Raw genomic sequence first — 14261 nt, 5'->3', positions numbered from 1 at the left:
TTGAGCAAGGAAAAGAAAATGGTAAGGGGGGGAGGGCGGGGGGGCGGCGGGGGGGTTGGTGGCCTCCACCCACCAATTTATTATTATTATTTTAGCTTTTTTGTTTTATAAAAAAAAATGCCCCCTCAAATATTTTATTTTTAAATTTTTTTAATAAAAAATTTAAGATTTAATCTGATAGGGAAAACCTAATGAATCAATCGAATTTGCATGTTATAATTCAATTTCTTTCCAAAACCCTTCTCGATTAAAAATACCCAACTTTTAAAATTCACAGAATGAGGGTTCCAAAAACTCAATTTCTCAAATATAGATAAATTTGATATGCATATCAATAAAAATATACAACAAAAGGTTCATGTTAAATAAAACTTTGAAAAATAGATTTATCAAACATGAAGAAGACAGGAATTTGAAGAACAGAAATGCCAATAAAGCACAAGATTCTACCTGAATCTCATGCTAATGCGCAAATGCATGAAGCACACAAGAAATCCTCTTTCTTCTTAAACCCTTCTTCCCAAAAATTGTTCCTTCAAAACCCAGTCCTTGCAGAGTGAGCTCCAAATCTCTGATAAAGAGTTCTCCCCTAATTTGGGGCTCTAATTGTGTAATCACGCGAGCGAACACGTTGATCATTCTTTTAAATATTTTTATTAGCTTTTACATTTTCATGCACACCTTCTGCAATTTAAAATATCATTATTAAATTAATTTTCTTTCTCTTTTTAATTAATTTTTGAAGCATTTTTTGATAGGAATATTTATTAACTTAAGCAATAATAATATTTAGCATTTATTTAAAAATGATCTCCTATATATTATTATTAAGTTAAATTAATATTATTACACTCCAAAATTAGAACTATAACTTTATCTTTAAATTTAATTCTTTTATTTAATTAATTTCTCAATTAATTAAATATAATTAAATATCAAACTTTCTTAATAAAAATTTCATTAAATTTAATCATTAATTATTCTATTAAATTGATTTAATTATAACAAAAAATACACCAAAGACCCACAAGACTAAAAAGAAAACCCATAATAAAGTACATAAAACTAGATCAAACTCAAGGGCTATTATCACAAATTTACGTCACTTGATGAATTTAGAAGGTAGACAACTTAGATTCTTGCCCTACTTTTTAGGACAAATGGTTTAAGGATATGATTCAAACTCAAGAGTTATCTCCCCTCTCTTACCATTGAGATATTGCGATAGGGTACACTCATTCTAGAAATTTAGGAAAGTCAAAACTCGGTACCTACAATCTGCATAAAACTCATGCATGTACATACACATATATTCTAAACTAAACAGGCAATGGCAGGAAGTGATACACCATGTAGATCTCGATTAGCAAGTAACTATGACTCCCTCCCTTAACCATACCAGAAACATCATACGTAAAATAAAACATACAGGTACACCATACACATGCAAGTATGGGGTAAGTATCCATAAAAAACACGTATAAATAATCCATCTAACCAACATGAAATAACTGAAATAACTGTAAACAATCCTCATCATCAAGGAATAATCATGCATACATGAAATAACTAGTACCAAGTAATCTCATCATATAATCTACTGAGCAAGAAATAATATCCAACAATCTAGAAAGCAAATACCACTAATCATCAAACATAATCATAAAGCTGGCCTAAAAGAGTTCGACAATAATAACTGAAAAGTAAACTAGGGGTAGGCACTACATCCACCCCCCTAGACTTAGGCTTACTCCTGGAAGCCTATAAACAAGTGGGGGTATAAATCCTATAAATTAGATGCATCCTCCCATGTAGCTGATGACTCATTAGTAGGGTCCCATTAGACCCTTACCTGCTCTATGGTTTGACCCCTGAGGGTCAAATCCTGCTGCTGCAGCATGCGAGTTGGCTCCAAAGCTAGGCTAGGTGGCAATGCAAGATGGTAGGCAACTGGACCTATCCGCTCAAGAATATCAAATGTTCCCACAAAGCGAGGTGTTAGCTTTGAACCCTTTCCATAACAGTTCGGACTCTTTTACGGATGCACTCTCAAGAAAACTTTCTCACCCACTGCAAATTGCTTATCCGTCCTATGAGCATCGACATACTTCTTCTATCTATCCTATGTTGTAGACACATGCTCACGGATGCACACTACCTGTTGCTCCATATCTTGAAGCATCTTAGGACCCAACAAGATGCGATCCTCAAGACTATCCCAACTCAAAGGTGTATGACAAGGACAATCATACAAAGCCTAATACGATGCCATCCCAATAGAACTGTGATACCCATTATTATAAGCAAACTCCACTAGGTAAAGATAGTCCTCCCAAAGAGTTTGTCTATCCATCACATAAATCCTCAACATATCCTCCAGAACTTGATTCATTCTCTTGGTCAGACCATCTGTCTCTGGGTGATGAGTTGAGTTGAAGCTCAACTACAATCCAAGATCATGCTACAAGGATGTCTAAAATGTGGATGTGAATATAGAATCCCTATTCGAAATGATATTCTGGGGAATACCATGCAATCTTATGATATCACACATGAAGACATTAGCTATTAAAGTTGTTGTGTAGGATGACCTCATCAGTGAATAGTGTGCCACCTTAGTTAACTGATCAACGATGACCATGATAGCATCATGACGATGAGCAATCAAAGGTAATCCTACAATGAAATCCATAGAGATGATATCTCATTTCCATGAAGGAATAATATTAGGTTGTAAAATCCCTACTGGGTGCTGGTGCTTTGCTTTGACTCTTTGACACTCAAGATACCTAGCCACAAGATCAGCAATATCACACTTCATTCCTATCCAAAAGTATAGACGTCACAAATCTACATGCATCTTCTTGACACCTGGATGTGTCGATTAAGGTGCATGATGAGCCTCTGATAGGATCAATGTATGAAGCTCATCCAGTAGTGGCACATAGATCCTTCCTGAATAGCGTAAAAGGCCATCTAACTCCAAAAGATAACCTCAAAACCTTCCCTCCAATGGTCTCCCTGAATCTATCTCCATGCTCACCTCTTGATACCAAGTATCTGTAGGAAGTGCTTGAGGTATATAGCTCCTCAGATCCACACTAAGAGTCAAAGATAGTGTCACATGTCTCCTACGACTCAAATCGTCAACTACCACATTCTCCTTTCCCTGAATATACTTCACCTCGAAGTCATACTCATAAAGGAACTCCATCCAATGCCTTTTCCTAGCATTCATATTAGGTTGTGTGAAAATGTATTGAAGACTGTGATGATCACTATGAAGTTCAAATCGGTGTCCCAACAAGAAGTGTCTCCATCTCACTAGGGCATGAACTATCACAGCTAACTCAAGATCATGTGTAGGGTAATTCAACTCGTGATCTTTAGTTTGTGCAATTCATAAGCAATCACCCATCCATCGTCCATCAATATTACTCTAATCCCCTCTAGAGAAGCATCTGTACACACCATAAATTCACCTACTAGATCAAGTACTAATAATATTGGTGCACTGGTCAAAAGCTCCTTAATCTTTTGAAATGCTTCCTCGCATTTCTCCGTCCATATAAACTTGTTTCCTTTCCTCTGAAGGGAAGTGATAGGATATACTACTCTAGAAAAGTTCTAGACGAACCTACGATAATAACCAGCTAGACCCATGAAGCTACAAATTTCCAACATGGTAGTGGGTGCAAGCCTATCTACCATTGCCTAGATCTTCACAGGGTCTACAAAGATACCATCACCTAATATGATATGCCCTAAATATTGTATATTTGTTTGAAAGAAATCACACTTCGTCGAGTTGGCATAAAGTCGATTATCTCTCAAGCACTGCAAAACCAATTGTAGATGCTCTTCATGTTCCTTCTAGGATCTAGAATATATCAAAATATCATCTAGGAACACAAGAAAAAATCGATCAAGATAGGAACGAAACACTCCATTCATCAAACACATAAAAATTGATGGAGCATTCATCAACCCAAATGGGACTACTGTGAACTCATAGTGCCCATAGCGAGTTCGGAAGGCGGTCTTGAAAATGTCAGCATCCTAAATGCAAAGCTAATGGTATCTTGACTTTAGATCAATCTTGGACAACATAGTGGCTCCCTTGATCTGATCAAATAAATTGTCAGTCCTTGGTAAAGGATACCTATTCTTTATCGTCACTTTGTTCAACTATCTATAGTCAATACACAAGCACAACGAACCATCCTTCTTCTTCACAAAGAGCATTGGTGCTTCCCATGGAGATACACTCGGTTGAATAATACCCTTGGCCAGAAGGTCCTTAAGCTTTAGGTGTAACTCACTCAATTCCTAAGTGGTCATCCGATAAGAAGCTCTAGAAATAGGCTCCGCTCTTGGAATAAGATCAATGCTGAAATCAATATCCCTCTTCGAAGGCATACCCGAAATCTCGCTACAAAATACATCCACATATTCCTGTAGAATAGGATGGTCTAAAGTCTTCCCTACAGGGTCTTCTTCTTCCAGTTTGCTCACCGTAATGGCAAACACTTGACATCCCTTATGAAATCTCTACTTTAATATTATAGCGGATATCATGTGTAGAGATATAGGTCTCTGGATACCCACAATCTCTAAGTCCTTCCCCTAATCATCTTTACGCAAAATGTTCTTCTTTCTGCAATCAATACTAGCTCTATGAGAGCCAAGCCAATCCATACCTAAAACCACGTCGTAAGAGCCAAGAGGAATGATCCAAAGGTCTACCGACATAACAAACCCTCCTAGGTTTAGTTCACACTACTGTACTAAGGAATCTGTGGGAACCCTAGCACCTAAGGCTAGCTCCACTTGCCAACCCAAGCCTTGCTTTACCACCTCTAGTTTGCATTTAACAACTATGCATGGTGAAATAAAAGAGTCTGTAGTACCTAAATCAAACAAGACAGAGAGAGGCATACCTCGGATAGCCCCTTAGTCTCAACTACGGTCCCCTGATGATTTTCCTAACGATGATCCACTGCCACAAATACACTGTGAGCTCTACCTGCATCTCCAACTGTACGCTCAGATGCAGCTGGCATAGAACCTAAATAGTGAGATGTACGTTGTGGGTAGTTGGTTGCAACGTGTCTAAACTATCCATAAGAATAACATCATGTGCCTCTACCAGATCCCCTCCTTACTGGAGGTGCACTCGACTGCTAATGGCTATCCCTAGTAGCAAAAGATTGGTTGCTCTGTGTAGGCTGAGTGTTCTGATTTCACCTATTGTGTTGTGTGTTACGATAGTTCTTAGAGTTAGAACCACCGCCACCACTCTGTGCCAGAGGGTATGATCCCTTCTACTGCTATTGTCGCGAAGGTTGTTATTCGTTCTTGTTTCCCTTAGGATAAGGGGGTTTCCCGTTCCCACATGAATTGAGGTTAACCTTGGATCCTGATGCTATGGATGCTCCCACAAAGCCACCATGTCCTAGATTAACACTCTACAAGTATGGCTCGATGTACCGCATCTTTAAGGGTTTTAGGTTCAAATACCTTAACACCCCCAACTAGATAGTTATTCAAACCTCTAATAAAATGTTGTGCCAACTGTGGTAGGTTATTACTTATCCCCACATAGGGCATGAGCTCATAGAATTTATGCGCATGCTCTACTATGATCATAGTGAACTATCTTAGGTTGTGGAATTCATCTTCTCTCTGTTGATTCCATTCCTCTAGTAGGAATTGCTCACGGAAGTTCTCTAGAAATAACTCCCATGTGACAGTTTTCATGTTTATACCCAACTTATTCTCTTTGATAGTCCACCACGTGGCTCCAAAGAGTTCCAGGTTGGTGATAGCAAACCTTGTTTTGACATTAGAGTCAAAGTCCTATACAGAAAAATCTCTGTCTAGAGCAATAAGCCACTGCTCGGCCACATAACCTGAACCCAACCCATTGAAGGGTTTAACCTTGGACCTCTGAAGGTCCTTCATCTAAGTAGCTATAGCTGATCTATGTTGGTCCCTGTGATGATCCCTCTAAGGGCTCCTAGATCTAGGTATCTTCTCATTCCCTACCTGGTGTGCTCCTTCCTGACTAGTACCCTAAATAGGAGGTAGGCAATCCATAATGGTCCTCATCATCTGCCTCTGGTCAACCTCCTCTGAGTTGGCCTGTTGCTCTCTATGGTTCTCTTCCCAATGCTCATTGAGATGCTCTTCCCTATTCTTTTCCTAAATAGGGCCTTCATGGATAGACTCATGTACAATGATGTCTTTGCCTCATCCATGGCCTCTACCACGGCTTAAGCTATGACCTCTCACTGAAGATCTCATCCCAGATACCATGCTACAATAATATCCAAGATAACTAGATGCTATAATAAACATAAAAACATACTAATATAAGGCATACACACAAGAAACATGTTTTGAATACAATACAAGATCAATTTCAATTTTTCCTAATTTATGTTTAAGTATGTTTCAAGTTTTTAATAAATACATGTCATAGCTTTAAGTTTTGTTTCAGTTCAACTAGTTAACAACTAGTGGTGTTCCAATATACCCAGAGCTCCTAATGTAGAAACTCAGGCTCTTATACCAGATGTAATGCCCTGCCAAGGAACCCAAATGAAATTGACCTAAGGTTTCACTAAGTTTGTCAATTTTTTTTTTTTATAAAGTTAATAACATAACAACAACAGATATAAAATAATGGAAGCAATAACATACGCATAAACACATACCACAAAACAAATTACAATTCTTAGGGGTCCCATGACGTTGAATCACATTTAAGTTTAATTAATACTAAAACCAATATATATAACACATCCACATTAAAGATTAACTACAAGTTCAAATCTATTTAAATAATATACAATTGTCCCAAATACCACTTGGCAATAATCAGAATGCACAATCATCTATTGTACAAGTCACAAGGTATGAAAGACTAAAAGAATATACATCATAAAATAGATTACACCATCTCTTTAAGATCCATGAAATAAAATACGTACAATAAGTATAACCATCCATCATAATACCCAAAGATGGAATGAAAGGAAATGAAGAACAAGGAACTCCAGCCACGACATCGAATTGATAGATCTCAATGGTAAAAGTAAAAAAGCACTACCATCCAACCTTGTGGTAACCCAAAAAGGGTCCACTCCCACCACTTTGAGGAGATAATCTCAATTCCCAAACTTGATATAACAATCCCAAAAGTCAAAAGTAATATCTAGGTCAAGGGAAAACATGAAAGCAATCTAACTCAGGGTACCAAGACACAAGTGACATCTAAACCCAAAGGTAATAATGACTTGTAGGGTATCTAATATGTAACTAGGCAAGTTTCATCACATGAGTCAACTCTAAGGTTACCTTAGCAGCCTAACTAGACTCCGACCCCCTAGTGACTCTATGCGACACTAGTATCCTTTCGTACTGACAAGGCATACTAACAAAGCAAGATCGCAACCAAGCATCCTCTCTACTCCCATCCTAGTTTGTACTAGCACTCAAGGCATGGGCGAGGAAAAATAATGACTTTTTTTAATTCATTTTACTGTCATTTAATGTAATGTTATCACTTGTTTAAAAAACCTACAATGGCTTACCTAGGCAGCCTCTTTGGGCTCCGACCTCCATTGCAATTCACTTACTGAAATTACATACAAATAACCTACCCTAAGCTTAGTAAAGCAAAAAGATCTCAAAAGACCACATACCATACATCACTTCTTAAACAAGTCGTAGTGCATGCCCCTAGTTTGCATTTTGTTATTATTGTCGAACTCTTTTAGGCCAGTTTTATGCATGATAATTAATAGCATTAGTTTTGAGCTTATCAGATATTGTTTCACATTTAATTGATTATATGATGAGATTACTTGGTACTCTATGATTTATGTACGCATGATGATTATTCAGTGATTTCAATTATTGATGATAATTAGTTAGATGGAATTATTATATGTGTTTTCTTATGGATACTTACCCCATACTGCATGTGTATGGTGTACATGTATGTTTTCTTTATGTATGGTGTTTCTAATGTGGTTAAGGAAGGGAGCCGTAGTCACCTACTAGTGGGGATCTACACGATGCACCACTTCCTGCCATTTTCTATTTAGCTTAGTATATATGTGTTTGTACATACATAGATTTTACGCAGATTGTAGGTACTGGGTATCGACTTCCCTAAATTGCTAGGATTAGCTTACCCTATCACATTATCTCAATGGTAAGAGAGGAAAGATAAATTCTTAAGTCGAAATCTTAACCTTTGAACCCATTTGTCCTAGAAAATTAGGACAAATATCTGAGTTGTTTACCTTCTGAATGCATCAGATGACTTTAATTCGTGATTATAACCCTTTAGTTTGATCTTCTATGCGTTTTTCTATGATGCATTTTTCGCATTTTTTTTATGGGTCTTTGGTGATTTTCTATTAATTAAGTCAAATTAAATGATTTGATTTAATAGAAAATTATTATAGTATTTTTAATATTTAATTATATTTAATTAATTTGGAGAATTAATTAAACAAAAAGAATTAAATTTAAAGATAAAAGTTATAAGTTTAATTTTAAAACATGATAATATTTATTTAATTTAATAATAAGACATTTAGAGTTCATTTTTAAATAAATGCTAAATATTATTATTATTTAAGTTAATAAATATTTTTATCAATTAACGTTTCAAAAATAAATTAAGAAGTGAAAAAAGAAATTACTTCATTAAAAGTTTAAAGATTGCATAATGTGCACATGAGATTAAAATTTAATAAATTAATTAAAAAGAGAAGTCGAGTGAAAATTAAATAAAGTTATTTTATATTTTATAAACGTGCATGAAAAGATAAAGAAAAGATAATAAAGAGTTAAAGTTTGGTGAGCAAGGAGTCCTCTCAGGTGATCACACAATTAGTGCCTCGATTTTAGGAGAGAATTCCTTATCACCAATTGAAGGTTCATTTTTAAAGTACCGCAAATTTTGGAGGAAGAATTTTGGGAAGAGAGAGAAGGTTTGGAGAGGAGAAATTTCTCTCACAAATCTTTTTGGGCATAACAATTTAGCATCAAAGTCCAAGTAAATTCTTGTGATTTAATCGCATAGTTAATTACACCATTTCTTTTCTTGTCTTTTTCATGACTGTGAATTGATTGTCTAGGTTTCACTACGACAAATCTTTCAATCTTGTAATTTGGAATTTCTGATATGCATGTTGTTTTTGTCTATATATGGGAAGATTAAAATGTTAGCACAATCCTTCTTTCATAGAATTAGAATTTGGAAATTAAATTGGGAAGGGTTTTAAAAGAATAGAAAATTTTTAATTAGAAATTCGAATGGTTAATCGTATTTTTCCTATCAGATATATATATATATATATATATATATATATATATATATATATATATATATATATATATATATATATATATATATATATATATATATATATATATATATATATATATATATATAGGAGGGGAATTGTTATTTAAAATTTTTATTTGAATGAAATAATTTCTTTAAAAAGATTATTATTAAAAATAATAATAAAAGTGGGGAGGTGGGGTTGTGACACCTCCACCCCCCACCTTACCTTCCGCGGCTTTAACTGTTGCCACAGCAACAATATTAAATATTGCTACGTGCGGCAACAAGTACGCTGTGGCCGCATGGCAGCTGCCTATAAAGGCTGGTTGGCTGACCTAAATCACAAGGTTTTTTTTTTAATTGTTTTTAATTATTATTTTATTAAAATTAAACTATATTTAATTTAAATTATTAATTATTAATTTTATTAATACTTATTAATTTTATTAATACTTATTAATTTAATAATAATTAATGAACGTTAATATAGTTAATTTAGGTAATTATTAATTAACTTAATTAAATGTATTTAATTAAGTTTAAATAAAACTAGAAATTATTTAACGAAGTGTTAGATTTATGTTATTATTTAATAATTCAAAATTAATAATTACCCCTAAATTATTTTTGAATGATTGACTTAAAATCGAATGGGGGTAATTGTGCATTTTATTTGAATATAAGAATGCTTTAAATTGTAGGGGTAAACAATGAACCTTATCGACTTGAAACGTACATTGAAAATGAAAACTTTACCTTACTATTAACTCAAAACCATGTGTTTTCAAATCAAACCAAACTATGAAACTACATTGTTGTGTATGGTGTCTCTATTTTTTTGGGGGGTTTGGGTTGACTAGAGCGTTGACCAATTTTAGGACGTCTACCAAAGGCTTGGGGGTTTTGTGATTGTGATGTTATGATAAATTCATCTATGATCTTTTAAACTCAACCATGGTAATGAGTCTAGTATGCTCTATGTTGAGTTTGACTATATTGTTTGTTATTGCTTTCCAGCATTTTTGTGTGAAGCTAAGGTGAATGTAAGACATATTTGACTTGACTATTTTAAGTCTTCGATCAGTATTTTTGGGGATGCTTTCCAGTTTCTCATAGAGAACTAATGTGTTATTATGATTATCTTTTAATGTTTTCCATTCACTTGGATAGGGCTGAGGTGAAATTTGTGATTCTTTAATTTGTACTTTTATGAGCCTAGGGTAGGTAATTTGTATGTTAAGTTGGGAAGTGGCTTGCAATGGAGGCTGGGGCCCAAAGTGGCTATCACGGTAACCCATTGTAAGTAGTTTAATAAGTGATAACATTTCATTAAATGGGTTTAAAATGTATATTTAAGACATTGGTACCACAGAAGGTCACTAAGCGTCTAAAGGATTAAAAAACTAGCCGAATAACCTTAGAGTTGACTCGTTAGTATGCCTTGTCAGTACGAAAGGATACTAGTGCCGCATAGGGTCACTAGGGGGACTGGAGGATTAAAAGACTAGTCAGGTAACCCTAGTGTTGATTTGTGCGATGACACTTGCCCACTAGCAGTATAGATTTTCTACATGTTTGTGTTCGCCTCTGGGTCTAGATATTGATTATCTTGGAACCTTTGAGTTAGATTACTTTTAGGGTTTCCTAGATTTAGATGTTACTTTTGATATTTGGTTTGTTATCATGTTTGAGACTTGAGACTATCTCCTCGGCACAATGGGAGTGGGCCATTTAGGTTCCACGTGATCGTGTGGTAGTGCTTTTTACTTTTACCATTGAGATCCGTCTGTTGCTGCCGTGGCTAGAGTTTCCTTGTCTACTTTTCCTTTCATTCTATATTTGTATCATTATGATGGATGGTTATATCTTGTGATGGATGTTTATATCTTTTATGATGGATGGTTTCACTTATTGTATTGTACTTTGTATCATGGATCTGAGGAGGATGATGTAATTTTATTTTTATAAATTTATATTCTTTTAGTCTTTCATACCATGTGACATGTACAGTGGATGATTGAGAAATCCAAATTTTATTGCCAAGTGGCATTCAGAACAAATGTATATTATTTAAATGGACTTTGGACTTTTAATTATCCTTTCATGTGGATGTAGTAATTATTAAACTTAGTATTAATTAAAATTTAAATGTGACTCAACATCTTAGGATCCTTAAGGAATGTAATCTGTTATGTTTGCTTATGTATGATTGTATGTAATTGCTTCTGCTACTTTTTGTTTGATGTGTATGTTATTCTTTGTTTTAAAAAGAAAAATGTTTAGCAAACTTAGTAAAACTTTAGGTTTATTCTTTTGGATCACTTGATGGGGTGTTACATCTAGTATCAGAGCCCAAGTTCTACATTGGGAGCTCTGGGTATATTAGATCGCCACTAGTTGTTAACTAGTTGAAACTAAAATGAAATTTAAATTGTTATGTATATCTATTACAAACTTGAACTTCAAACTGAAACTTGAACTAGTTGAACTGAAATAAGACTTGAACTTTTTAGTTTTATGTTTTCAAACTTGAACACTTTTACTTCTAAACTGAAATATACTTAAATCTAAATTTAGGCAAAACTGAAAATTGAACTTATACTATTTTCAAAACATATGTCTTTTATATATGCTTTATAGTGGTATGTTTTATGGTTGTTATAGCATCTTTTATCTTGGATATTATTGTAGGATGGTATCTGGGATGAGATCTTCTATTAGAGGTTGTAGCCTAGGCCATGGTAGAGGTCATGGACGAGGCAAAAACATCAGTGTACATGAGTTTGTCCATGAAGGCCTTAATGAGGAAGAAGGTAGGGATAAGCATGTTAGTGAGGATCAGGAAGAGAACCATAGAGAGTAGCAAGCCGACTCGGAGGAAGTTGACCTGAGACAAATGATGAAGACCATCATTGATCACCTACCTCCTCTTTAGGGTGTTGGTTAGGATGGGGCTCATTAGGCAGGACATGAGCATAGACCTAAGTTTAGGAGCCCTCAGAGAGATCGACAAAGATTGATTTTATCTACTCAGATGAAGGACCTTTAGAGGTCCAAGGTCAAGCCCTTTAATGGGCATGGTTCAAGTTATGTAGTTGAACAGTGGCTTATTGCTCTTGATAGGGTTTTTGTTATTCAAGACTTTGACACTAATGTCAAAGCGAGGTTTGCTATCACCAACCTGGAACTCTTTGGAGCCACTTGGTGAACTATCAAAGAGAAGAAACTGGGTATAAATATGAACAATGTCACATGGGAGTTATTCTTGGAGAACTTCCATGAGAAATTCCTACCAGAGGAATGGAACCAATACAGGACAGATGAATTCCAGAACCTGAGATAGTTCACTATGATCATAGTAGAGTATGAGAGCAAATTCTATGAGCTCATGCCCTATTCGAGAATTAGTGATAACCCAACACAATTGGCACAACATTTTATCATATGCTTGAACAACCATCTAGTTGGGGGTGTTAAGGTGTTTTAACCTAAAACCCTGAAAGATGTGGTACATCGAGTCATTCTTGTAGAGAAAAGTGTCGACCTAAGTCATGGGGATTTTCTGGGGCACCTATAGTATCAGGATCTAAGAGTAATCAAGGAGCAAGTGGTAGTAGGAAACCTCCTTCTGGAGGTAATCAGCAGCAAGGAGGAACTCATCCTCCAACATAGAGTGGCAGTGGTGGTTCTAGCACTAGGAGCTATCATAACACTTAGCACAACAAGAAAAATTAGTACACTTAGCATGTGTAGAGTAACTAGTCTTATACTAGTGGGGGTAGTGTTCAGCAGTCTAGTGCACCTAGAGTGTAGAGGAGTTTCGACAAAGAATTTTTTTCATGCAAACAATGTGGACACAAGTCATCTCATTGCCCTCAATGAAAATCACAATTCTTAGATCAGAGATGTTCAACTTTAGAACCTACGGTTGGAGACATGGGTAAGTCTCAAAGAGTGTTCTCAGTGGAGTCATATCCTCCTATAGGGGGAAAGGCTTCAATGGGACCCACATAGTGAGTTATTTAGTTTTACCATTCATGTGGGTTTCCAAGAGTAAGCCTAAGTCTAGGGGGGTGGGTGTAGTGCTTGCCCCTAGTTTGCATTTTGTTATCGTTGTCGAACTCTTTTAGGCTAGTTTTATGCTTGATGATTAGTAGCATTAGTTTTGAGCTTATCAGATATTGTTTCACATTCAGTTGATTATATGATGAGATTACTTTGTACTCTATACTTCATGTATGCATGAGGATTATTTAGCGATTTCAGTTATTGATGGTGATTAGTTAGATGGAGTTATTATGTGTTTCTTATGGATACTTACCCCATACTACATGTGTATGGTGTGTGTGTATGTTTTCTTTATGTATGGAATTTCTGATGTGGTTAAGGGAGTCATAGTCACTTGCTAGTCGGGATCTACACAATGCACCACTTCCTGCCATTGTCTGTTTAGCTTAGTATATATGTATTTTTTCATGCGTGTATTTTATGCAGATTGCAAGTACTGGGTATTGACTTTCCTAAATTGCCAGGATGAGTGTACCCTATTGCATTATCTCAATGGTAAGAGAGGGGAGATAAATTCTTAAGTCCAAATCCTAACCTTTGAACCCATTTGTCTTAGAAAATTAGGACAAGTATATGAGTTGTTTACCTTCCGAATGTGTCAGATGATGTTAATTTGTGATTATAACCCTTTAGTTTGATCTTGTATGTGTTTTTCTATGATGGGTTTTCGTATTTTGTTTTATGGGTCTTTGGTGATTTTCTATTAATTAAGTCAAATTAAATTATTTAATTTAATGGAAAATTATTATAGTATTTTTAATATTTAATTATATTTAATTCATTTGGAGAATTAATTACACAAAAATAATTAAATTTAAAGATA

This window comes from Cupressus sempervirens, chromosome 9 (assembly GCF_028749045.1).
Source record: "Cupressus sempervirens isolate cs-2001-9-10 chromosome 9, ASM2874904v1, whole genome shotgun sequence".
In the NCBI taxonomy this organism is placed as follows: Eukaryota; Viridiplantae; Streptophyta; class Pinopsida; order Cupressales; family Cupressaceae; genus Cupressus; species Cupressus sempervirens.
Note: the sequence above shows the minus strand (reverse complement) of the source record.